The sequence below is a fragment of the Loxodonta africana genome, chromosome X (genome assembly GCF_030014295.1).
Source record: "Loxodonta africana isolate mLoxAfr1 chromosome X, mLoxAfr1.hap2, whole genome shotgun sequence".
In the NCBI taxonomy this organism is placed as follows: domain Eukaryota; kingdom Metazoa; phylum Chordata; class Mammalia; order Proboscidea; family Elephantidae; genus Loxodonta; species Loxodonta africana.
Window position 1 is genome coordinate 159918520 of NC_087369.1, and position 26674 is coordinate 159945193.

Here is a 26674-nt window from a genome sequence, read left to right on the forward strand (position 1 = left end):
CACATGGGCCTGTCCACAGGGCTGCCTCACAACATAGCAACTGACTTTCCCCAAGGTGAAAGATCCTGGAGAGAGTGAGAGAGAGAGAAAATAAGATGGAGGGAAGCGGCAGCCTTTTTCATACCTAATCTCAGAAGTGACATCCCCTCACATCTGCTGTATTTTATTCGCTAAAAATGAGTCAATAAGTCCAGTGGGAGGGGTTACACAGGATGTGAATACTAGGAGGCAGAGGTCATTGGGGGGTCATCTTAGAGGCTGCCTAACACGTGTGTTGCAAATATCATCCCCAACACACAGATTTTCATTTATCTTTGATGTTAGGTGGTTTTTTTTTGTTTCTTTGTTTGCTCTGTGTAAAGATGAATTTATCAATCCTTTACGCATTTATAGTTTCGTGTTTTACATTAAACATTTTTAATCCTCATATTTGTTTGCGGGTAAGCAATAAGATAGGGATCCAACTTGTAATATTCATCAAATCTAGGATGCCACTGGTTATAAGATTCAAAATTATTTTATAAGCCACTGTGGTTAATAATTTGTAACACACATCATTATTTCAGGGATATTAAATGTGGAAAAAATAAGCTTTTTAAGATTGATGAATTCTGGTAATTGTTTTCCTATGACTACCCAGTTGTTTTAAGACCTTTTAGTGAAGAATCTACCTTTTCCCCACTGATATGAAATGATAACTTCATCAAATATAGAATTCTCATATTTTTTTATTTGTATCTATTTCTGGATTATCTTCTACTTCATCAACATGACTGTCAATTCATTTACCAGTACCATACTGTCTGAATTACTGTGGGTAGACTTAGAATGCATTTTTCTTTCTCAGAAATGTCAAGACTATTCTGAGGGGTTTCTTTTATTGTTAGATATATATTTTTGGTAATTCTTTTCTAGATTTATAGAAACCTAACCAAGAATATTACTATACCCCCTTGGTTTCCCTGCCACTATGTATTTATAGGGGCCCAGCATTTGGGTAACTGTGACCAACTTCAGCTGTTAATTGGATCAAATATACCTACCAGTAGTAGTTGAATCAGTCTTGACTCATGGCAACCCCACGTGTTGTAGAGTAGAAGAACTTCACTCCATAGGGTTTTCATGGCTGTGCCCTTTTGGAAGCAGATCACTAGGCCTTTCTTCCAAGGCGCCTTTGGATGGGTTCAAACAGCCAACCTTTCAGTTAGTAGCCAAGCTCTTAACCATTTGCACCACCCAGGCACTCCAAATCAAATATAGAGTGATAAATGAATATTTATATTTCAAATAAATGTTTATTAATCAAACATTAGTAAGCTCTTATTCTACTTCTAGCTCTGCCATTTGTTAAGTATGAGACCTTGGTTAAGTTACTTCACCTTTCTAGGTTTCTGTTTCCTTATTTGTAGAAAAGCTAATTCTAAAAAATTATATGATTTAACAATCAAATAATTACTGAAAAGAAAGTTCCTAGGATCTAAAATGTTAGGCCTACTATCTATTAACTCCAGTAATTTAGTTTTTAAAATTATTTCCGTTTTAATTCTCTTTCAATCTTTCTGATAAGAAGTAAGCTTCAGTTCGGTGCTCCTATGTCGTTAATATCTCTCAAGCCACAAAGGTGGTTTGAGAATGATTGAAGTTTGGGAAAAAATGAAATATGTGATTGAGGCAGAAACTAGCTAGGTGTTCACCAAATCCACTTCCTTTTATTGGACCCACAGGAAGATTACATTCCCCAGTCTTCTTTCCAGTAAAAGTTGGGACTGCGAGACTGAGTTCTGGTCCATGAAATGTAGGTGGAGTTGGTGTGTGCTATTTCTAAACCTGGCCCCGAAAACATCCTATAAGTTTCTGTCTTCACTTTGTCTTTCCTTGTTGCCAACCAGATGCAGAGTAGTGGAGGACTTTGAAGCTCTGGAGAATGGTGGGTCCAGTAGATGGAAAGATCCTGGGTCCCTGAGTCCCCATTTGGAGGAGAGCTGCCCAGGAGAGCTGCCAGGAACATCCAAATGGGCCTTTGCATGAAGAAGAAATAACCTTTTACTGTTTAAACCACTGAGATTTGAGGATTATTTGTTACAGCTACAGTAGTTAACCTACCCTGGCTAACACAGTGATCTTTGAGGACTTCAGTAGTTAACACAGTGACTTTCACAGTGGGTGCTTAGTAAATGTTTGTTGAATATTTTTTTTTCTTTTTCATTTTTATTGTGCTTTAAGTGAAAGTTTACAAACCAAGTCAGCCTCTCATACAAAAACTTATGTACACCTTGCTATATACTCCTAGTTAAATTTTTGAATAAGTAGATTTTCCCCTTTTTTTAAATTGTGCTTTAATCAAAAGTTTACAATTCAAGTCAGTTTCTGATACAAAAGCTTATACACACATTGGTATGTGACCCTAGTTGCTTTCCCTATAATGTGACAGCACACTCTTCCTCTCCACCCTGGATTTCCTGTGTCCGTTCAACCAGCTCCTGAATAAGTGAATTTTGTCCCCATTTTAAACTATTTATTAACAATTGTCAGTTGGTAATGTTTTTAGCTATAAGACTGAGGTTTCAGCACAAGTCTCAATTCTTGTTTTGTGATCCATTAGATTTCTCCAGTAATCTTAGATGGCCTTATCATTTTCAAAATTAAATTGGTTTAAAATACCGTTTCAAAAAATATGCCCTAGAATCCTTTTAGGACCAAGGTGGGGAGGAGATTAAAAATAGGGTATAACAATGTCCCCAAAATTGGGAGTCTCTGCCTTAGATTACGGATCTGAATTCAGTGTTCTCACCAAGTTTCAAAGACTTCAAATAATTTAGAGTCTCCTCTAGAGCAGACCATCCTTCTGCCTCCAGAGGGAACTGTTTGTTCTTCACCTTCATAGACAGGATAGCTGTTTGTACCTTATAAAATTACAACAGCAGCAAGCCTACCGAGGTGGGGCTTCCCTTAGAAATTGTATTCTTGAGTCTTAGAACTTCCATATTCAGGAAACTCTTCTTTAGGGTGGATCAAATAAAATATATGTTAAAGTTCTTTGTAAAACATTAAAGCACTATACGGCTATAACATTCTTGTTAGCCATTGTTCTGCCATTAAAGCCAATTTCCTCTTCTTTTGCCCTCTTCATCAGGTAACATAGTTTTCTTTACTGATCAGCCACTTAAAAAAAAATTCCACTTGAAAGGCAACTTAAGACATATCTACATTGCAGATGTAAATATCCAAGTACTTCATTTAGAAGGGCATTATGTTCCTGGAATATGTGCTATAAATTAAAACCCAGTAGACTTTTTTTTTATCCTCATTTTACTTGACATCTCTGCAGCATCAATGAACCGCTGACCACTTCCTTCTGACTCTCTCCCTTGGCTTCCATGACACCACCCTGTCTTGGTTTCTTCCTTCATCTCTTCTTTCTTTCTTTCTGCATCTCTTCCTTTCTTTATCCCTTCTTTCTTTCCTTTCTTTCTTTATATAACCCTCTTCCTCTGGCTACCCCTTAAATATCTGTGCTCCTCAGGATCCTGCTTAGGCCACTTCTCCTACACACTAAGTGATGTTTCCTGCTCCCATGACCGACAGATAACTCACCTACAAATCTGTGTCTTCATCAAATATGTTCAGTTCCAGGCCCATGTATTCAACTATCTGTTGTAATTTCCCCTGAAAATCTGGTAGGCATGCAATTTAACATGTACAAAATTGAATGCATCACCTAACTCTCCCACCTTTCCCCAGACTCTTCCTCCTGGGTTCCCAGTTGCCCATGACAAGAAACTGAGGGTGAGGTTTGACTATTCCCTTTCCCTCACCCTACCCATCCATTCAACAGGTCCTGGTGTTTTTACCTGAAGAAGTAGTAGATCATAGTAATTAAGAGCAGGAGCTTGCTACTAGTTGCAGAATCTTGAGCAAGTTACTTAATCTCTCCGATCCTTAGTTTCCTCAGAAGTGACACCTCATAGGGCTGTTGTGTAGATCAAATGAGATAATGCAAGTAAAGTGCAAGCTATAGAGACTGGCATAAAATAAACAGCAGCTCTCGTTGTCACTTACATCCTAAAGATCTCTCCAATTTATACACTTGTCTCTATCCCCCACAACTACTATTCTAGGTCAGGCCAGCTTCATTTCTCACCTGCCCTACTGCAACAGCCCTCTTGGCTCACTACTCTGCTCTATTTTGGCCCCCCTACAAACCTATCTTGTACACTGTAGCCAGAATGATATTTCTGAGATATAAATTAGATCATATCCCTTCTCTACTGAAAGCCTGTCAATGGCATCCTGCTGCCCTCCGGATAAAGTTCAAGCTCCTTAACTTCTCCAGTTTCATGTACATCTTCCCTCCCTCCTATTAAGGGTTTTCACATGCTTTAAAGAAAAAAAAAAGGAAAAAATTTAAAGAAATTTTTTTTTTCTTTTTTTTTTGGATAAACCGTTTTTCTCCACCCTTACTCCCTCCTTTGCTTGGTAACTTGTAATAATTTTTCACATCTCAGTTTAGGTAGCCCTTCCTCCTTTCCTGGTCACTTGAGACTAGATTAGTCACCTTTCTGTGCTCGCATAGTACCTTGGGGCCATTCACCTCTATGTCCACCTGTGTCACTAAATAAGCATTGCCTGTTTCTTTGCCTCTCTCCCAGAAGACTCTAAGTCCCTGAGGACAGGCAGTATGTGTTCTTCACCAATGCATTCTCAGTGCTCAGCACAGAGCCTGGCTCATGGTAAATGTTCAATAAATATTTGCTGGATGAATAAAAATGTTACCTAAAAGCCAAAAAAAAAAAAACAACTTTATCTAGAAATCATGTCGTATACCCTAATTAGTTATTCAACTATAAACTATATACTTACTCACCTCAAAGCTTTCTAAAGCATATGTAATTCAACACAACAAGAAAGTGCTAGAAGGATGCCCCTTCCTCTCATGAAGGAGTTTTACCATTGGCCACTAGTTGTCATTTTTGCACCCCCCCGCCTACACACACTCACACACACACACACTACTCACAATTACTATTCCTGTTGGTAAATACCAGATCCTTAAGGGTAGAATCTAGTACCTCACCCAGTACCAGGAAAGAACTGTCATTTGGGGCCCAGAGCCAGAGAGAATCTGCTCTTTCAGAGTACATTTGAAAGCAAAGTACTACGACATCCTAGTTCGTGCACTGTCTGCTGTTGAAATGCTATAAATAATGTCATGAGTGTAGTTGGCTGAACTCTGGAAGAGAAATCAGGGTAAGTGAACTGCTGCCAGTTGAGGACTAGCTGGGAGTGCTCACCACATGAGGAAGAAAAGGCTGCTTGGTTCCACCTCTATGCTTGGTCATTGCAATGTGATTGGTAGGGTATGTATCTGACTGACTTTTTTCTGCCTCTCTGCTGTCTCTTGAAAAAAAAGTTTCGTACCACCTCAGGAGCAGGAAAAATACTGAAAGACAATTTTTTTTTTTTTTACAGACAATGCTGTGAAATTGTACAGGTTGGTGATATACCATGCTCAGAGTATTTCTGTTCAAACTTGGCAAACTCACAACATATGTTTCCTGTTGTGACTTTATTTTGTATTTTAAAACTCTTAAGAAATATTACACGAGACACAGGCTATAGTCAAGAATGGGAATGATCTTGGCTAAATTTCTGACAAGGGCCACCCAGTCAGAAGTTTTCTAGGACTTGGAATCTGAACTGGACATCTGGGATGTATGAATTCTCGGGGGTCAGGCCAGTCGGCTTTTAAAGCCTGAACTACAGCTATGGACAGTTGAGGGGATGTGAGTGTGCATGCGAGCATGCGTGTGTGTGTAAGGAAATAAAATGTATGCTGATAAAGAGATACTTAGCTAGCACCTAAAGCGGACACATCTTCATTTCTTTCAACAAACCTCGGATGCTTTCTGTGTACTCTGCTAGGTACTGAATTTTTATCATTAAGGATCTGATGTTTACAGCCAGATAATTGTGAGTTTTTAATATGTATGTGTGTATGTGTGGTACAAAAGTGACAACTGGTGGCCAATGGAAAAATTTCTAGAATAATTTTCCTCAGAATCTATCCAAATGAATATCAGATAGTACTTCCCTGCTCTCCCCTCCTAGTTAAGGGTGATAAAATCAGGGTGCTGGTCTCCCTCTAAATCTCATATCTAAGTTGGAATTCATGTCTTGAACTACTCAAGTTCCTTTCTGGAAAGAGCATCACCTGCTTCAAAACAGAAGTTCAGAAAACCAGAAGCTCAGCAGCTATGGAATTTCCTCTTGGAACTCCTGTTGGGCCCAGCATCATAGACATGTCAAAGCAGTATGAAGTCAGTCACAGGAAAGAGCCCTGTTCTGGAAGAAGGGAGCCCAGTCCATGGGATGGTGGAGGATGTGCTCCAGCCTGGTCATCCCTTTTTCAGGCTTAGAAAAAAGATTCTGGTTTCTTCTGGGGGAAAAAAAGTTAGAGCTTCACATTGTTGGAAGATGGGATTACATGTGATCACTGCCCTTTAAATTTAAAAACTATTAGAGGATGCAAGAAAATATGGGACAATTGTAGACTAGATCTTCTGAGCATTATTTTCCAAAGTTCTCTTGCAGATTTAAAGTTCTGGTGGAGAAGGTGTTTTATGGCTTGTCCTGACCTCTATTTAGCTGACATGGAAAAGGTCTTTAGAAAGTGAGGCATTTCTCTAACCTGGGTCAGACCAGGAAAGGGTCCAGGTTTTTGTGGTGCCTAAAGCATTTTTTAAAGCATTTAGAATTGGGGGGTAGGGGGGTGAAGGGAGAGTTCAAAGAAAAATAATACAAAAATACTTTTGCAACATATTGCTAGTGCCCATCCCAGTGATGGGTCCCAAAATGCAAACTTCGTTAGCTTCATGTTAAATCTACATGTGTTCCCAGCACTCCAAAACCTTCTCATTCATACATTGTTTAGGAAGGATGTGAGGAGGGTGAGAGAAGCATATAGGTGATGACGGGGGTCAGTGTGCTAAAACAAAACAAAAACAACCTAAACTCCTAGTACAAGAAGAAATCATTAAATTCCTGAAAATGTTGAAAGCAAGTAAGGCAGTTCTGATTATATCCATTAATGTGTTTTTATTTGCTATCCTGATCTAGTCTTGAAAACGTCTTTTTGTTTTCTTATGATGCTGCATGGATAGAACTGGACCAATCTAGGATGGCTTCTTAAAAAAAAAAAAAAAAAAACCTTCATTGTAGAGATAGAAATTTCCATACGACTGTTCATATCTGTGAAAGATGCTCACCTACTAACTACATAACCAGTTTCTGGCAAGTCAGTTCCCATTCATGGTGACCCCATGTGTGTCAGAGCATAATTGTGTTCCATAAGGTTTTCAATGGCTGCTTTTTTGGAAGTAGACTACCAGGCCTTTCTTCTCAGGTGCCTCTGGGTGGACTCAAACCTCTAACCCTTTGGTTAGCAGCCAAACATGTTAACCACTTGCGCTACCCAAGAACTCCCACCTGGAGCACCAAACCAAACTAACCAAACTCATTGCCATCAAAAAATTCCGACTCATAGCAACCCTATGTAACGACTTCATGGGACAGAGCAGAGCTGGCACATAAGGTTTCCAAAAGTGGCTGGTGGATTAAAACTGCCAATCTTTTGGTTAATAGCCGAGCTCTTAACCACTGTACGACCAGGTCCTAACCTAAAACCTAACCTGTTGCTGTCAAGTCGATTCTGACCAGGTCAGTAGATGCTAAATGAGCATTTGTTGAATGAATGAATGAAATGAAGCTGCATCTCATAGCATACCTCAAAATGGGCATACTGATGTGGATCTCACGGAGCTAGTGGGAGGATTGGATCAAAGAAGATGGGCATACATGTCTGGCACACAGTAGGTGCTCAATAGATGGTCCACAAAGCACCTAAAATATTTACAGATTTGGTGAGGCATTTTTCTTGGGTGTTTTAGTTGGAAGGGAGAAGTGTTAGAAAATACTGTATTACACATCTAAGAGTAGGTTCGGATTGTAAACTGTGGCTTATAAATATTTGTTCTGCATTCCTGTCAGGTACATAAAAGATGTGTTCTTCTTATATAGAAGCGTCTATTTAAACATAAACTCCTCTATTCAACTACCAGGTTCTGCTAGGGTAGTTTATTTAAGAATTCCAGAAATATGCATGATGTCTGTTGGTTTTTTCATGGTTGAAATATATTTTGGAAGAACAAGGTTCTTCTATGTGTGCTGATAGAATTAAAAAAAAACAATGGCTCATAGTATTAGGATAAGAATCTAACTCCTATTTTAAGGTGTGGTAAGAGTCTTCGAGATGTAGGTCGAAAACTTGTCAAAACTGGGGCTCCACTGGGCCCTCTAATCATCAGTGTCTAATGGGATCTGCAAAAACACAAGGTGGGGGGAGGGGGGGTCACAGTGGAATATGACTGATCTGAAAGCCTTTGTGCGGAGCCCTGAATCAAAGTTTGCAGTTGCTTGAGCTTTGAATCCCTCCCTCCAGCCGTCCAATGATGCCACACTGGTGGCGTTGACCTCAGGGTCATTCTTTTTTAAACAATTATGTTTAATTTGTGAATGCAATTTCCAAATGCAAAAGCTCCCCTGCCCCCCCCCCCGATTTCCCCCTGTGGAAGAATGTGTGAATTCACACAGGTCTTGTCCTATCAGGAGACATTGTCCCACATCCTAGATATCTGAGAGAATAACAAACCGATAAGATAAAAGTAGGTTTCAGAGCAATAGGGCTGCTTCTCTGAGTGTGAAAATTGCCAAAGCATCCTAGGTTATCATCTACTTTACTTCTGGGTTTTGTTTCTCTGACCAGATTGGGCTAAAAGTAAAACAGGAGGTGAAAGCCCTTACTTCTGTTTGTTAATCTTCCTTCTTCTATCTTTTTATAAGCAGTCCTCTTTCTTTTCCCCTCTCTCTTGCCTCAATAGAAAGAAAAAAAGTTTTGTCAGCACTCCTGTTTCTTTTGTTGTTTTCTTTTTCTCAGAAGTCTTTTTCTGCTTTTATCCTAATCCCAGTCATGCATGAGAGAACAGTTGTGCTCTGTTGTTTGGCTGTTCTGCTAGTTTTGAATCAGTGGGACTCCCTCTTTGTTCTCTTTATTTTCTGAACACAGAAAGGTAAAAGAGTAGGAACAGGGATTGCAACTCTGAAGAAGAGAAACCTATATTTATTTAGAATGAATTCATTTTTTGGGCCATGCCAATAAGAATCAAGGAGTTTCAGGGAATAGAACCAAGGTTTCCATTTCCTTACCTAGAACATTTTGTTTAACTGGTATCTCTGAAAAGAATACATTTTAACCATATGCTTCCAATTCTGGCGATTCTAGGAATCTGCTGAATGATTTAAAGCCTGGCTCTTGCTTTCCCACTTGGGTCTGATACTTTGTAGCAGTTGCTTTATGATTCAAACACCACCTACCTGAGGGGATGCCTGCATGCAGTTGAGAATGGACTTCATGAGAAGACCATTTTAAAATCACATACGAAGATTCACCTATATCTGCTTCTTACCAGAGCACCCAGGAAGCCTGGGTGGCTTTTTTATATTTACATTTTTTGTGTGATTTTTTTAAGGCATTCATAAGAAACTTGAACTTAGGACGAATCATCTATGAGGGCTTCATCCTCACAAAACAGGCCCTTTCTGATGTGGTTATCCAACAAGGGCTTGCTCTGGGTTGTCATGGTGATACTGTAGGCCTGAAAATGTTCACAGGCTGAACTATGAAGTTTCTGAAAACTGTTTTGATTAATTTTTCCTCCACTCCAACTTCTCTCTCACTTCAACTGTTTTCCCTTTTGTTTCACACTTGATTTATGGCAAGTTGCTGTCATTTAAATAGATGTGCATTTTGAAATTCCTCCTTTCTGTGCTAATGCAAAGAAAAAAATAACCCATGCAAGTCATGCTCAAAGAGTTGGTTATTGTTGCTTGCTGGATTTCGACTCTCTGTGGTTGTCGGGCCTAATTCAAAGTAATTCAGGCTCCTCAGTGGGGGCAGTGCATAGCTCCACAGGAAATTATGATAGCAAAAGTCTTCCTGTCGAGCTCTGCACTTGGCACTACAAAGTGCCTCGGGCTGCAGCTACCTGAATAGGGTTGAATTAGACCAGACAACCGCATCATCCCACTTCTTAATCTATTAGAGCGATATACAAGTGGCAATTGTTGATTGCAAAAATGGGATTAAGAGGCTCTTCAAGCGAATTGATTTTCTTGTGAGAACAAAAAGAGGAAAGAGAAGCCTTCGTTTGAATCACACAGCCAGAAAGTTTCATGAATGGGTTCCACTCCAAATGTCAGAATTAAAGCAATCAGCGCTTCCCCATGGGGTGTGCAGGTGAGAGAAATAAACTGCTCTAAAATAGCAAATTGTGCACAAACATGAAGTTTAAGGCATCTGCATTGCAAGACACCCCAGAATAAAGTAGCCACTGGAAAGCTGCCTAAGTAAGGTGACACAGACAAAATGATGGCCAGTGGCTCCTCTTGGGCCTTGTGCACACGAGTCAAGCTCAGCTAGGGATTGGTGCTGCCCCAGGTGAGTCAGGGCCTTTTTCATGATCCAGTCTCTTGATTTGCCTGTGATGGCACTTTTCTCCGTCCTGGGTCAGTAGGTCCATGCTGTTTGTTGAAAAATGTTCCCCTGGACCAGGTCTCTTTTTCAGAGTCCTTTAATGACTAGGCTTTCCCCCTTGAAGTGTCCTTAGATTTCTGATTCTTGGTTACTTTGGAAATTGTCAATAGATTCTTTGCAAGTTGGTTTCAAATTGTGTTTTACTTTTCCCAAAGTGCCATTGAGTTCAGAAGGACATGTGCCATACTTATCTGTCTTTGGATGGTCAAATGGCACAGGCCAGCCTCTGCCACAGGGCAGTCATACAGGCCTTGAAAGTATTTTAAATTATACGATGCTCAAAGCTGTAAGCAACAACCTCAAGTTGGTTGAAAAGGCATCAGAATCCTGAAAGAAAATAGAAGATACACACATTAGCCCCTGTATTCTAATGTCTAAAATGATACTAAGATCCACTCTAATGTTGATTGCTTTCTATAGCATATCATGCATCACAAATGTATCTATAATGATCATTTATCTGGCAGCTTTAGCTGTCAGAAACTCCAAGAGTGTGGAGAATAGAAATGACACACTAATGCCAGCTGGGGGAAAGAAAGTGACCAGAGCAGATGCGGGAAGCATCCTACTACCTCTGCCTTTAGGAACATGTCACACACTAGCAATAATTTGGAAAGTCCCAGTCCTTTGACAACCCAATTGGTGATGAGCAGTAGAAATGTGTTAGAAGAGGCTCCTGTTCAGGAAGAGAAATATAACTCTGAGTGACAATGAACTTTCTGCAGATCTGAGACTTCTGAGAAGAAAATCCTTGTCAATGAATGTAGGAAACGAAAGTGTCTACCTTTCCCTCACCTGTCAGGGTTAGAGGAGGATGCGATGATGGGAGAGGCCACCTTTGTTTACAAGCACAAAGGGGATCATCACTCCCATTTTTGAAGATTGCTTCAAAGATCCTTTGGAGAAAAACAGCACAATTTAGATATCTGACATTCCCTATGCATACTGATGCTATGACTTCAAAAGCCCCAACAAGCTGGATAGCGAAGCATTATTTATTTGTACCAAGGAAAGCTTCCCACTCCTTCTTTTGTTTTTTTTCACCTATAGAGTCAGTAGCCAATGACCACTACAGAAACTGCTTGATGGAGTTGTTATTGCCTTGTGAGTCTGAAAAGACTGCTGAATCTCCAGTCCTGCCAGCAATTTCCAAGGTAAGTTTGAGTGAAGAGGCAAAAACAAAAGCAAACAAGGGCCAGAGGACCCCAGGCTACCAGCAGCACATGGGCTGACAGTTTGGGTTTGTCGTACAGCATTGCAGCAGCTCACTGCACAGGCTTTACCTGGGCAGGTGGATTTTTTTTTTTTAAGGGAAGTCCTTGCTTAGATAACATTTGCACAGAGATTTTCAAAAGACTCACAAATCTCTCAGAACTCTCCAAAGGAAAAAGAATGTGTACATTTACATTAAAATATCACTGATAGATTTCATGTCCTCCCTTCTCTGCATATTCAAGTAAATCTCTTTGTGGGCATATTTCACTAGCAACAGCTTTTATTTGAAGCTTAATTCCAAGGAATCAGTTTGTTAGGTTTTTTCTTTCCCTCTGGATTTCCTCTAAACCCAGAAAGCAGAGGCATTGGCCTGCATAAAACATAGCAAGTATGGGATACAGTAAGGAATAATTGGATATTTATCATAATGTTGCTTTCCTGGAACACTATTCATTAACTGCCCCATATTTAATTATGCCAAAATTAGCATGGGGGAGTCTTTGGCTAGTGTATTTGCACATGCTATCAATTATGTCCTAATAAATTAATTTGCTTTTCAGGATTCACCAGAGGCACCGGTTGGGTCTCTTGGCTCCTGCTTGACTGTTCTGACTTTGAACAGGTTTATTCAGCTGCTGTCTGCTAAGCTCTACAGAAAAGCACAATGGCTGCTGATCGGCCTTTTATGGTTTATTGGAAACTGGTGGTCCGCACTGCAGCTCTGGTCAGTGATTAACCCGCAAGAAAACAAACTACACAACGCTAAGTTGATGTTGGAGGAGGAATGAGCTCACTTCATTAAGGCTTGAAGAGGAAACCTTTTCTTCTTCAGTGCTTGTTCAAAACTTTTCAGGTCTCTATTTAATCACGTAATTCTCTCTAAGTAGCAAGAGAAGCCTGCTGCACAGCAAGTGGTCTTTTGCCACATGACAACTTAGAAAGATAAATTATATATAAATATCTTCATGGTTTTGTGCGGAGAGGAAACGAATTTTAGTATTACTCTGTGAAACTAATTTACTTGTTTCTTTACTAAAAGAAATAGCTGGGTACACTCCATGCTATCTCATGTGCACAAGTATTGGTCTTAATATTTCTCCTGGGCTTCTCTTTCTTTGATAGGGTGATAGGGAATTCAGGGGAAAGATGCCTCCCTTCCTCCTCATGAGTCTCAACAAGGATATGAAAGGGGCTGCAGGGAAGAGTGAGGGCAAAGCCTTAAATAATACAGATTATTGCAAAACTGAATGCAAATAATTCTCTTTCTAGCTGGAGTAGAAGGTAGAACAGGATCTGCGTGGCCTGATTGTGTTTTGGGGAAGTATTGCATTTTCTAGAATTAGCTAATCTCTTTCTCTCTCTCTCTCACGCTCTAACAATTAGCAACCTTAACCTTGTAGGTCATGAATAAAAATCCTAGCAGATTTAGATGCCTCAGGTTTTGACAATTCCTGGTTCTTGGGGTTTTCTCAGACTTGCATTAGAACTCAGTAAGGACATGTAATATGTTTGAAGGGAAGTGTGAATGTCAAAGGATTTCAGTGGTGCCTTCCAATTCTGAATTTAAGGATGTAACTAATCCTTGTTTTGATCAAGTACAAACTGGGGTCCCTGTAGTAATTTTTGGGAAAGCCTTATCTTCTTCACTGGTACATTTTTTTCTGTTAGATCTGGGAATCGGTACTTGATTGCCTTCCAGTGCCCTCCTGCCCCCTACACACACACACACACACACACACACACACACACACTAGTACTCTTAAGACATCATTATAGGAAGAGGTTTAATTGATCAAGAAAATACATAATGAATCTGAAGATTGCATATCACAACCCCACCCCTCAGTATCATCAGGTATAGTTAGTTCTTCATAAAACTTGCGGCCACTTGAGAGTAAACCAAGGAGAGAGAACAATTCTACCATGCGGAAAGCCAGATCCTCTGAACCGTCCACTACTGGGCTGTACTGCAGCTGCTCTTAACTGGCGCCTTATTCATAATCCTTCCAGAACCATTGACTTGCACCTTGATTACAATGAGTCTGCCAGGAGGACCGCATCTCTGAAGTTCTGGCATCTTCCATTTTCCACCATAGCATCTGTATCTCTTCCACGCCCTCCCCACCCCCTCTTCTTTTTGTGGCAATGAGAGAGATTTTATAAACCTCTCTGGATTTTTGTGGTGAGAACTTCTGATTCGGGCGTCATCTAAATAATCTTTCTTTACCACTCCCTCCCGCTATCACTTTATGCAGTGACTCAATCATGATCTTTTCTCCACTTCCTCTAGTGGCAACAGATGTGATTAACACTGTCCACTTGCTGATTTGTTGGGATACTCCTGTTCAACTCTTTGTTTCTCTCTTACATGAATGTTACATTAGTGCTCGTCGAACTCTAATGTGTACATGAATCAGCTGGGGAATCTTGTTAAAATATAGATTCTGATACTGGTAGGTCTGGGCTGGGCCCTGGGATTCTGCAGTTCTTACAAGCTCCTAGATGATGCTGATGTTGCTGGTTGGTGGGCCACGTTTTGAGTAGCAAGACTCTAGACTGGATCTTCCCAGCCACACTTAGAAAAGCAACGTGTTTTATGGCAATGCTGGGTTGTTAGAGAATCAAACACTTGAATCAAGGCACAGAAATTTGAACAAAGTTCTTGAGGGTAGTTAATAGGTACCCTAAAGTTTTGTTCTGTTATACAGAAGGTAGCTATGAGTCAGAGCTGACTCAATGACAACAAACAACAACAACAGCACTATTATAAGGGCATATCTTAAAGTCTCAATGCTAATTAGATTATTTTAACATTCAATGGGAAGGTTTTCCAGTGAACACCTACACTTTTCTATCTTTTGAAAATTTAAACTCAGTAATAACTACAGGCACAGAAGAGGCACAGTTTGTACCAAAGTCCACAACTGGAGTCAAAAAACAAGCTAAACAAATGACCTGTTCATTACAGGATTTCAAAATGTTAAGTAAATTCACTACTAAATCACATCTTGGTAGAGTCATAGTGAAGAATGTGTACTCATCTGGGTGAATATTTTACCTTTCAAAAAAGTATTTTGAGCGGCGGAGCCAACATGGTACCCTAGACAGATATATCATGCCGTCCCTCTGCAGCAAAGACCCAGAAAACTAAAACAGTTACATATGTCAATCCTAGAACCCTAAGCATTGAATGAAGGAATAAAGAACTAAACCAAAGACCAAATGGAAGAAGAAACAAGGAAAACAGAACGAGGAGCTACAGAGTGGAGGTCCCCTGCCAATGAACATGGCTCAGCGTGGTCATCTTGGGCTACGGACAGGGAATATGGGAAGGCAACTTCATGGAGATTCCAACAGAGTATCCAGTAACCAGAGAAACACACTTTCCCACCCCTCACCCTTCCGACACATACAAAACCTTGAAAGAAAAAAAACTGCCAACCAAGAATAACATATCCTGCAAAACTCTCTGTCAAATATGGTGGTAAAATTAGGACATTTCCAGATAAACAGGAATTAAGGAAATATGTAAAAACCAAACCAAACTTAAAGTGAGTCCTTTGGTTAAAGAATCAACAACATCAGACAACAACCAGAGTCTAGGACACAGGACACCATCACCCAGATACTAATGCTAGGTAAAGAATTCTCAACAATAAAACAAAGCTAAAAGACTTAAAACAGGGAAAGAGAGATGTCAAAGTGTAAATGATGTCAACACCAAAACAATAAAAGGGGGAATAAACGGTCTAGGTATAGAACGTTCAAATGGAGAGGAAGTCAAGGCGATGATAAGTAATAAAAGCTGGTTCAAACTGAGGAAGATAAGGGTAAGTTTCAAGGTTACCATAAAGCAAGTTAACAAACCTACTCATCAGAATAAAAAAGAAGAAAAACATAAAGACTCAGTAAACACAAAATCTACAGTAACAAAAGAAAAGAAAATCCACAAACAAAAGGAACTCAGCACAGGAGAGTAAGAGGAACGAAGAAAATGACAGCACCACAAAAAAAAAAAAAAGCACAACAATATGACAGCAATAAACTCATACCTATTGATAATCACACTGAATGTAAATGTTTTAAATGTACCTATAAAGAGACAGAGAGTGGCAGAATGGATTAAAAAATACAACCCAACAATATGCTGCCTGCAAGAGACACACTTTAGCCACAAAGACATAAATATATTAAAAATAAAGGATGGCAAAAAATGTATCAAGCAAATGGTAACCAAAAAAAGGGCAAGAGTGGCAATGTTAAATATCAGATAAAATAGACTTTGAGGCAAAATCAATAATAAAAAACAAGGAAGGACATTATATAATGATTAAAGGCACAATCCACAAGAAGACATAACCTTAATAAATACCTACAATGACTAGGCTCCAAATACATTAAAAAAAAAAAACTCTAACTGCACTGAAAAGAGAAATAGGCAGCTCCACAATAATAGTAGGAGACTTCAACACAGCACTCTCAGTAAAGGACAGAGCATCTAGAAAGAAACTCAGCAAAGATACAAAAAATCTAAAGGCCACAATCAACCAACTTGACCTCAGAGACGTACATAGAACACTCCACCCAAGATCATCAAAATTTATATTCTTTTCCAACACACAAGGAACATTCTCCAGAACAGACCACATTTTAGGCCACAAAACAAGCCTCAATAAAGTCCAAAACATTGAAATAATATAAACCATTCTCTCTGATCACAGCATCATAAAAGTAGAAATCAATAACAGGAAGGACAAGGATAAAAAACCAAATACATGGAAAATAATAACGCCTTGCTTAAAACAACTGGGTAATAGAAAAATTAAAGAGGGAATAAAAGATCCTAGAATCAAATGAGAATGAAAACACAACATATCAAAACCTTTGGGACACAGCAAAGGCAGTACTCAGAGGTCAATTGATAGCAAGAAACATACACATCAAAAAAGAACAATGGACCAAAATCAAAATGTTAGTCCTACAACTCAAACAAATAGAAAGAACAGCAAAAGAAGCCCACAGGCAGCAGAAGAAAGGAAATAATAAAGATTAGAGCAGAAATAAATGAAATAGAGAACAGAAAAACAATTGAAAGAATCAACAAGAACAAACGTTGGTTCTTTGAAAGGGTCAACGAAATCAGCAAACCGTGGGTCAAATTGACAAAAGAAAAGCAGGAGAAGAAGCAAATAACCCAAATAAGAAATGAGATGGGTGACATTACAACAAAACCAACTGAAATCAAAAGGATCATAACAGAATACTATGGAAAAATGTACTCCAACAAATTTGAGAACCTAGAGGAAATGAACAGGCAATGTGTGGGTTTATGGCAATGGGTAGCGTTGACTGATTTTCTAATGTTGAACTATCCTTGCCTACCTGGTATGAATCCCACTTGGTCGTGGTCTGTTACTATTATTATTGACATAATGCTGAATTCTATTGGCTAGAATTTTGTTGAGAACTTTTGCATCTATGTTCATGAGGTATTATTGGTCTGTACTTTTCTTTTTCTGTGGTATCTTTGCCGGGTTTTGGTATCGGGGTTATGCTGGCTTCATAGAATTAATTTGGGAGTATTCCTTCCCTTTCTAGTCTCTAAAATAATTTCAGCAGTACTGGTGTGAGCTCTTCTCTGAATGTTTGGTAGAATTCTCCAGTGAAGCTCTCCAGGCCAGGGCTATTTTTGAGGGGAGGGAGGAATTTTTTATTACCTTTTCAATCTTTTGTTATGGGTCTGTTCAGTTTTTCTACCTCAGTTTGTGTTAGTTTAGGTAGGTAGTGTGTTTCTAGAAATTTGTCCATTTCTCTAGGTTTTCAAATTTTTTAGAGTGTACTTTTTAAAAAATTTATCGTGCTTTAAGTGAAAGTACAAATCAGTCTCATATGAAAAATTATACACACCTTGCTAATGAGATGGCACATTCCTCCTCTCCTCCCTGTATTCCCCGTGTCCATTCAACCAGCTCCTGTCCCCCTACTCCGTCTCATCTTGCCCCCAGACAGGAGCTGACCACATAGTCTCATGGGTCTACTTGAGCCAAGAAGCTCACTCCTCACCAGTATCATTATCTATTTTATAGTCCAATCCAATCCCTGTCTGAAGAGTTGGCTTCGGGAATGCTTCCAGTCTTGGACTAACAAAGGGTCTGGGGACCATGACCTCCAGGGTCCCTCTAGTCTCAGTCAGACCATAAGCCTGGTCTTTTTATGAGAATTTGAGATCTGCATCTCACTGTTCTCTGCTCCATCAGGGTTTCTCTGTTGTGTTCCCTGTCAGGGCAATGATCAGTGGTAGCCGGGCACCATCTAGTTCTTCCGGTCTCAGGCTGTTGGAGTCTCTGGTTTATGTGGCCCTTTCTGTCTCTTGGGCTCCTCTTTACCAGATGTGTTTGGTGTTCTTCATTCTCTTTTGCTCTAGGTTGAGACCAATTGATGCATCTTAGATGGCTGCTTGCTAGTGTTTAAGACCCCAGATGGCTCTCACCAAAGTGGGATACAGAACGTTTTCTTAATACATTTTGTTATGCCAATTGACCTAGATGTCCCCTGAAACCATGGTCCCCAAACCCCCAGCCCTGCTACTCTGGCCGTCAAAGTATTTGGTTGTATTCAGGAAACTTCTTTGTTTTTGGTTTAGTCCAGCTGTGGAGTACAATTTTTCATAGTATTCTGTTATGATGTTTTTTATTTCAGTTGGTTCTGTTGTAATGTCACCCATCTCGTTTCTTATTTGGGTTATTTGCTGCTTCTCCTGCTTTTCTTTTGTTAATTTGGCCCACAGTTTGTCAGTTTTATTGGTCCTTTCAAAGAACCAACTTTTGTTCTTATTGATTCTTTCTATTATTTTTCTGTTCTGAAACCCAGTGCCATCGAGTTGATTCCGACTCATAGCGACTCTATAGGACAGAGTAGAACTGCCCCACAGAGTTTCCAAGGAGCGCCTGGTGGATTTGAACTGCTGACCCTTTGGTTAGCAGCTGTAGCACTTTTCTGTTCTATGTTTCATTTATTTCTGCTCTAATCTTTATTATTTCCTTTCTTCTGGTGACTGTTGGCCTCTTTTGCTGCTCTCTCTATTTGTTCAAGTTGTATGGTTAATGTTTTGATTTTAGCACTTTCTTCTGTTCTGATCTGTGCATTTATTACTATAAATTGACCTCTGAGCACTTCTTTTGCTGTTTCCCAAAGGTTTTGATACGTTGTGTTTTCATCCTCATTTGATTCTAGGAATTTTTTTTTATTTCATCTTTGATTTCTTCTATTACCCAGTGGTTTTTAAGCAAGGTTTTATTCAGTTTCCATGTATTCGATTTTTTTTCCTTGCTCTTCCTGTTATTCATCTTTACTTCCATTGCATTGTGATTGGAGAAAATGCTTTGTATTATTTTGATTTTTTTAAATGTTACTGAGGCTTGTTTCGTGGACTAAAATGTGGCCTGTTCTGGAGAATGGTCCATGTGCATTGGAAAGATTGTATACTTTGTTGCTGTTGGGTGGAGCGTTCTGTATACGTCTATGAGGTTGAGTTGGTTGATGGTGGCCTTTAGATTTTCTGTATCTTTGTTGAATTTCTTTCTGGTTGTTCTGTCCTTCGCCAAAAGTGGTGTGTTGAAGTCTCCTATTATTATTGTGGAACTGTCTATTTCTCTTTTCAGTGCTGTTAGAGTTTATGTATTTTGGAGCCGTGTCACTGGTTGTGTATGTATTGATTATGGTCATGCCTTTCTGTGGGATTGACTTTTAATCATTATATAATGTCCTTCCTTATCTTTTATGGTAGATTTTATCTTAAAGTCTATTTTAGTAGAGATTAATATTGCCTTTCCTGTTCTTTTTTGGTTATTCTTTGCTTGATATTATTTTTTTTCCATCCTTTGAGTCTTAGTTTATGTCTTTGTGTTTAAGGCTTGTCTTTGTAGACAGCATATTGACGGGTCATTTTTTAAAATCCATTCTGCCACTCTCTATCTCTTTACTGGTGCATTTAAACCATTTACATTCAGTGTGATTATCGATAGGTGTGAGTTTACTGCTGTCATTTTGTTATGCCTTTTGTGTGTGTGTGGTGTTGACGGTTTCTTTGTTCTGCTAATTTTCTGTGGTGAGTTCTTTTTGTTTGTGAATTTTCTTTTAATTTCTTTCATTGTTGTTGATTTTGTGTTTACCTAGTCTTTATGTTTTTCTTCTTTATTATTTTGATGAATAGGTTGTTAACCTTATTTGTGTTTATCTTGAAATTTACCTTTATCTTCCTTAGTTTTAAGCAGTCTTTTAACTTTTGATACAGTCTTGACTTACTCTCCATATATAAGTTCTGTAACTACACCATTTATTTCCCTCCTTTTTTTGACATTGTTATCATTTACAGATTGATGCCTCTCATTTCCTGTTTTCAGTCTTTCAGCCTTGTTTTATATTTGAGAATTTTTTTTATCTGGGTTGGTATCTGGCTGACGCTGTCCTGTATTCTAATCTCAGGTTGTTCTCTGACGTTGTTTGTTCTCTGTCCAAAGGACTCCCTTTAATATTTCTTGTAAGGTTGGTCTGGCTTTTACAAATTCCCTTAATTTCTGTTTATCTGGAAATGTCCTAATTTCACCATCATATTTGAGAGACAATTTTGCTGGATATATAATTCTTGATTGGAAATTTTTTTCTTTCAAGGTTTTGTGTATGTCATCCCATTGCTTTCTTGCCTGTATGGTTTCTGCCAATTAATCAGAGCTTAGTCTTATTGGTTCCCTTTTGTAGGTGACTTTTTGTTTTTCCTGAGCTGCTGTCAGGATCCTTTCTTTGTCTTTGGTTTTAGCAAATCTGGTTATGATTTCCCTTGGTGATTTTCTTTTGAGGTCTGTGCTGTACGGGGTTCATTGAGCTTCTTGAATGGATATCTTCTTGCCTTTCATGATATTAGAGAAGCGTTCTGCCAGCAAATCTTCAACAATTCTGTTTTTTTTTTGTTTGTCTTTTTGCCTCCTCCTGTTCTGGAATTCTGATCATGCATAAATTTTTCCTCTTGTTAGTGTCCCATATAATTCTTAGGCTTTCTTCATTCTTTTTTTCTCATTTTTCCTCTAACAGATTGGTGTCAAGGGATTTGTCCTCTATTTCACAGATTCTGTCTTCCATTGATTGAATTCTGTTCCTATGTCCTTCTATTGAGTTGTCTATTTCTGATGTTTTATTGTTAATCTTTGGATTTCTAGTTGCCGTTTTTATATGGTTTCTAACTGTCTATTTTTTTCTGTTTTTGTACTGTTTTCCTGAATTTCTCTACTGCTTTGTCTGTGTTTTCCTTGGTTTTGTCTGTGTTTTCTTTGATCTCTTGGAGGATCCTATATATTAATCTCTTGAGTTCCTTATCAGGTAGTTACATTGCCAGTTCTTCCTCTGGAAGGTTTTCTGGTTCTTTATTTTGGTCTCTTGCTAGAGCCATCTTGTCCTGCTTCTTTATATGATTCGATATTGTCTGTTGTCTCCGAGGCATTAAGGTGCTATTTTATTTATTTATTGTATGTTTGTTTGCTGTGTCCTAGTTTATTTTGTTTTGATAATATCTGAATAGATGGGTCATGCATGCTACTCTGGTCACTAGTCTAGTTGCACTGGAACACTCACCATCTGTCTCTGGGTGAGTGGGGCAGTGGCTGAGTGTCTGAATGCGGGTCTCTGTTCATTGGTCTTGTGGGGTGGCTGAGGATGTAGCTGGTGTTATCTGTCCGGCCAGTCACCTGGGCATGGGTACAGGGAGCATCTCACTGGTCACTGAGTTTTGTGTTGTGTGCTCACTGCCAGTTGCTGGGTGGTCCAGGTGTGGGTGCCTGGGTTGTTGGTTACTGAGTGAGTGGTATGGAAACTCACAAATGGTAACTGCACGGGGGCAATCAGAGCAGGCACAAGCCTCTGCTTGTGGGGGAGGACGTGGGGGTGGGGCAGGGGGATGCTGCCAGTCCACAGGTGCCTGCTAGGATGGTGTGCCCCTGTCCACTAGAGTGCTATGTGGGGTATGGTGTGCTGCTGGTCCTTGGGCCCCTGGCACAGGTGACTGGAGAGAGTAGGAGGAGCAGGAGCCACTGGTCTATGGGCCCCAGGCATGGGTGGTTGGATGTTGGAGCAGGCACCTCTGGTTTGTGGGCTCCCAGTGCCAGTGGCTGGGCAGAGCAGCAGGTGCTGCCAGTACAGGGACCCCAGTGTGGGCAGCTGGGCATAGGAGTGGGCAGTGCAGGTCCTCAGGCCCCCAGCACTGTTGGCTGGGTGGAAGAGGGGGTGCTGCCAGCTCATGGGCCCCCACTGCTGGCAACCAGGCAGAGAAGCAGGTGCCACCGTTCCACAGGCCCCAGCTTGGGCACCTGGGCTTAGAAGTGAGCATTGCCAGTCTGCAGAGCCCCAGTGTGGGTGAGTGCTAGACCATGGGCTTACAGTGCGGGTGACTGGGCCGAGAAGAGGGTACTGCTAGATTGAGGGCCCCCAGCGTGGTTGGGTGGGTGGAAGAGGGGATGCTGCTGGTCCATGGGCCTCCAGTGTGGCTGCCTAGGTAGAGAAGTGGGCACCATCATTCTGTGGGTCCCTGACGCTGGTGGCTGGGCAGAGAGGCAAGTGCTGCCAGTCTGCAGGTTCCCAGAATGAGTAGCTGAGTAAAGGGGCAGGCACTCTTGGTCCGTGGGCCCCTGGCTCCGGGGGAGGGATGATGATGGGTGCTGTTAGACTAAAATTGTGTGTGGGGGGTACCATAGGTCTGTAGGCCTCTGGCATGGGGGCTAGGAAGGCACAGTCGGTGAGATGATGCACTTAACTTTCACAGGGTGGGAAGCGTTCTGCCTGGCTCCGGATGTGCGTGCAGAGTCATTCTTGCTTGGCTGTACCAGTGATGGGGGCTTTGGTTTGGAACATTGCTTGCTTTGTCTCAATATGACTATGCTGTGCAGGTTTCGCTGGCAGGGTGCCAGTGATCCATAATTCTCTGTGTTCACTGTTTGTGTATAGTCTCTCCTTCCACTTGTCACTTGGTTTGATTCTTCAGCCTTGCCTTTAATGCTCAGGGTTCCTAAGTTGTCATCTATATCTGATTCACTTGTTTTCTCAGGTCTTTGTTGTAAGAGGGGCATTATGAGACATCTGATTACACTGCCATCTTGAACTGCCTCCACTCTGAAAAGCCTTTTCCTATGGTGAGGCAGGCTCTGCTTCACCCAGAATCATTTGGTGAGAAGTTCTGCAAACAGAAAGAGTGATCATAAGCTTCATTTCCATGGCAGCCTTTGTCGTTGTTGTTAGGTGCCGTCCAGTCAGTTCCGACTCATAGCGACCCTATGTACGACAGAACAAAACACTGCCTGATCCTGTGCCATCCTGACAATCGTTGTTATGCTTGAGCCCATTGTTGTAGTCACTGTGTCAATCCATCTCCTTGAGGGTCTTCCTCTTTTTCCTGACCCTCTAATTTACCAAGCATGATGTCCTTTTCTAGGGACTGATGCCTCTTGATAACATGTCCAAAGTATGTGAGACGTAGTCTTGCCATCCTTGCTTCTAAGCAGCATTCTGGCTGTACTTCCTCCAGACAGATTTGTTTGTTCTTTTGGTGGTCAATGGTATATTCAATATTCTTCACCAACACCACAATTCAAAGTCATCAATTCTTCTTTGGTCTTCCATATTCATCATCCAGCTTTCCCATGCATATGAGGTGATGGAAAACACCTTGGCTTGGCGCACCTTAGTTTTCAAGGTGACATCTTTGCTTTTCAACACTTTAAAGAGGTCTTTTGCAGGATATTTGCCCAATGCAATGCGTCTTTTGATTTCTTGACTGCTGCTTCTATGGGTGTTCATTGTGGATCCAAGTAAAATGAAATCCTTGACAACTTCAATCTTTTCTCCGTTTATCATGATGTTGCTCATTGGTCCAGTTGTGAGGATTTTTGTTTTCTTTATGTTGAGGTGCAATCCATACTGAAGGCTGTGGTCTTTGATCTTCATCAGTAAGTGCTTCAAGTCCCCTTCACTTTCAACAAGCAAGGCTGTATCATCTGCATAACACAGGTTGTCAATGAGTCTTTAGTCTAACTTATAAATCATAAAGGACTTTATCAGTACCGGTTGCCGTTGAGTTGATTCTGATTCATAGCAACCCTGTATATTGCAGAGTAAAAATATGCTCCATAGGGTTTCCTAGGCTGTAATCTTTATGGGAACAGATCTCTAGGCCTTTCTTCCAAGGAGCCTCTGGGTGGGTTCAGGTGTCAACCTTTCAGTTAGTAGCTGGGTACCTAACCATTTACCACCACCCAGGAACTCTTCATAAAAGACTTAAAAGGAAAAAAAAAATGTTGTCATCAAATCAATTCTGACTCATAGCATCCCTATAGGACAGAGTAGAACTGTCCCATAGGGTTTCCAAGGCTATAAATCTTTATGTAAACAGACAACATCCTTCTCCCATGGAGCAGCTGGTGGGTTTAAACTGCTGACCTTTCAGCTAGCAGCCAAGTGCTTAACCACTGCACCACCAGGGCTCCTTTATAAAGGAGTAGACAATGTAAGTCATTTTAAAATCACTTGTATCAAGTCTTTCTCCTCCATGAATACCTATAATGGCCCTTCAGATCTAGTTCAAACCCTTAACTGGGCTTTCCAGCCCCATGATTACATTAATGCAAGCCTTGGTAGACTCTCACTGGACCTTGGAAATTAGAGAACAGTTGAAACAGAAAAGTCAAATAAATATGTGAGCCTCTTATGAAACTAACCAGAAGCTACACATCATGAATGTAGAATAAGTTATTTGCAGTAAATTATGCAGCCGAAAGGGTGACTTGCATGAGATTAAGATGTGTCCCTAGCTTTCATAAGGAAGCGAATAACGTCAAATGAGCTAAAGGCTTAGAAGTCAGGGCATGTTATAAAAGTCAGTTGCTATAAGTTCAAATAGCTAATGGAAACACCAACACGGAGAAAAACAAGTGCCGTGACGTTAGCACAACCCTGGGGGAAAGTGCCCTGTCAGGCTAATGTGAGTACTTGATAAGTCTCTCTCTACAATGATAAGGATGACTCACCAGGCTGCCATAGCTTGATGACATTATTCCTCAATTCAATTTATTGTAATCATCATCAACAACAGCCAGATATCAAGCGCTTCTTGTGTGCTCATTACTGCAAATACAAAGATGAATAAGGCCCTCCAGGAGCTTATAATCCACTTGGGGAGAGAAGATATACATGAAAGCTAAATAACAATAAAAGATAACACATAAAGACCAAATGAGTACAGACAACTCCTCAAGAAGGTTGGGGGCGGTGGGGGGGGACGACAGAGTTCTGAGGGGTGGGATGGTAATAGCAGGCTTCCTTGAGGAAATGAACATTAGAGGAAGAGTTAGATTTACATAAAGCAGGGGGTAGTTGGGAATGCCATTCCAGGTAAGCTAAGAACATGTGCCAAGGTGCTCTGGAGGTTGGCTTTGTGTGTCTTGGGACGGCAAGGGAGGAGATCAGCAAGGAAGAGAGTCTGCCTGTAGCAAAAACATACAGAAGTTGTACATTGCATGGCTAGGTAAACTAAGGGCCTTGAAGAGCTTTGATGCCAGGGCAAGGATTTGAAGAGGTTAGCTACTAGGTTAGTTGACCTCCTCAAAGTTAACCTCTCCATTTGTGCTCTTGACTCCACAATCTGTTTGGACACCTTACTTTCTACTTCACCTTCCTTCCCTTTCTCCAGGATCTTCATTGACTCCTCTTCACATCTTCAAATTCATGTAGATTGCTCTTCTTTTCCATTTTCATTGCCCCCCCCTTTGGTTGTTTCGTGTTGTTTTTGTATTTATCTTTCCATGTAGAGCTTTCTTAACCTGCAGAACTCTTTATTTGACTTTGATGCTCCTTCTACTCATTTATTTCTGTCTTTTCATTATTATACTTCAAATTTATCACCTACAAGTTACTTGTTAAACCCCTTGCACCATGAAACACTGTTCCCTTTGCAATGAAGCTGTGCTTTCTAACTAAGGTTTCCAGTGACTTCTTTGCCATCAAATCAAACAGCCTGTTCTCAGTATTCATTCTCCTTGACCCCTTTTCAGTGTTTGGTACCACTTTGATAATGTCACTTTCCTGCTCAGCAATCTTCATTGGTTCATTGTTGCTTTCAGAACAAAACTCAATTCTTTAAACAAGCATCCAAGACCCTCCAAAACCTGACCACAACTTCTCTTTACAGTTTTATGATAATTGCTATTTATTGAATGCTTTCTATGTGCCAGGCACTGTGCTAAGCATTTTCATATGTGATCTCATTTAATGTAAAACTTTGTGGGGCAGGTCCTATTAACCTCAATATTTTACAAATAAAGAAACAGAAGCACAGCTTACAACTCCGGTCTCAGCCTCTTATGTGAAGTTTTAATACCCATACAGCCAAATGTCCACTTGGCATCTCCATTTGGATGTATATTACTTATTCCAAACTTATGATATTGAAAAGTGAACTCTTGATTTTCTACATCCTTAAACCTGCTCCTTATGATATTGAAAAGTGAACTCTTGATTTTCTACATCCTTAAACCTGCTCCTCCTGTAGTCTTTCCCCATTTTTAAAAAAAAAAAAAGATGGTAATTCCACTTTTCAAGTTTCTCAGGCCAAGAGCTTGGAGATATCTTTGATTCCTTTATCTTCTTAAACCATACATTCAATCCATCAGCAAAAATGTGTTGGCTCTATCTTCAAAGCATATCTAGAATATGACCACTTCTTACCACCTCCACCACTATATCCCTGGTCTACCCACTATTTCCCACCTAGATGAC

The 26674-nt window shown here is 40.3% G+C and overlaps 1 long non-coding RNA gene across 1 annotated transcript in view; it reads left to right on the top strand.

Moving 5' to 3' along the window:
• The window catches only part of LOC135228803 (uncharacterized), a 163023-nt gene extending 149449 nt beyond the window's left edge, over nt 1-13574 (top strand). Inside the window, exons 3-4 of the long non-coding RNA XR_010319662.1 lie at nt 11699-11802; nt 12424-13574. This is a non-coding gene — a long non-coding RNA (uncharacterized LOC135228803). The remainder of the gene's footprint in view (nt 1-11698; nt 11803-12423) is intronic.
• The last annotated feature ends 13100 nt before the right edge of the window (nt 13575-26674 follow it).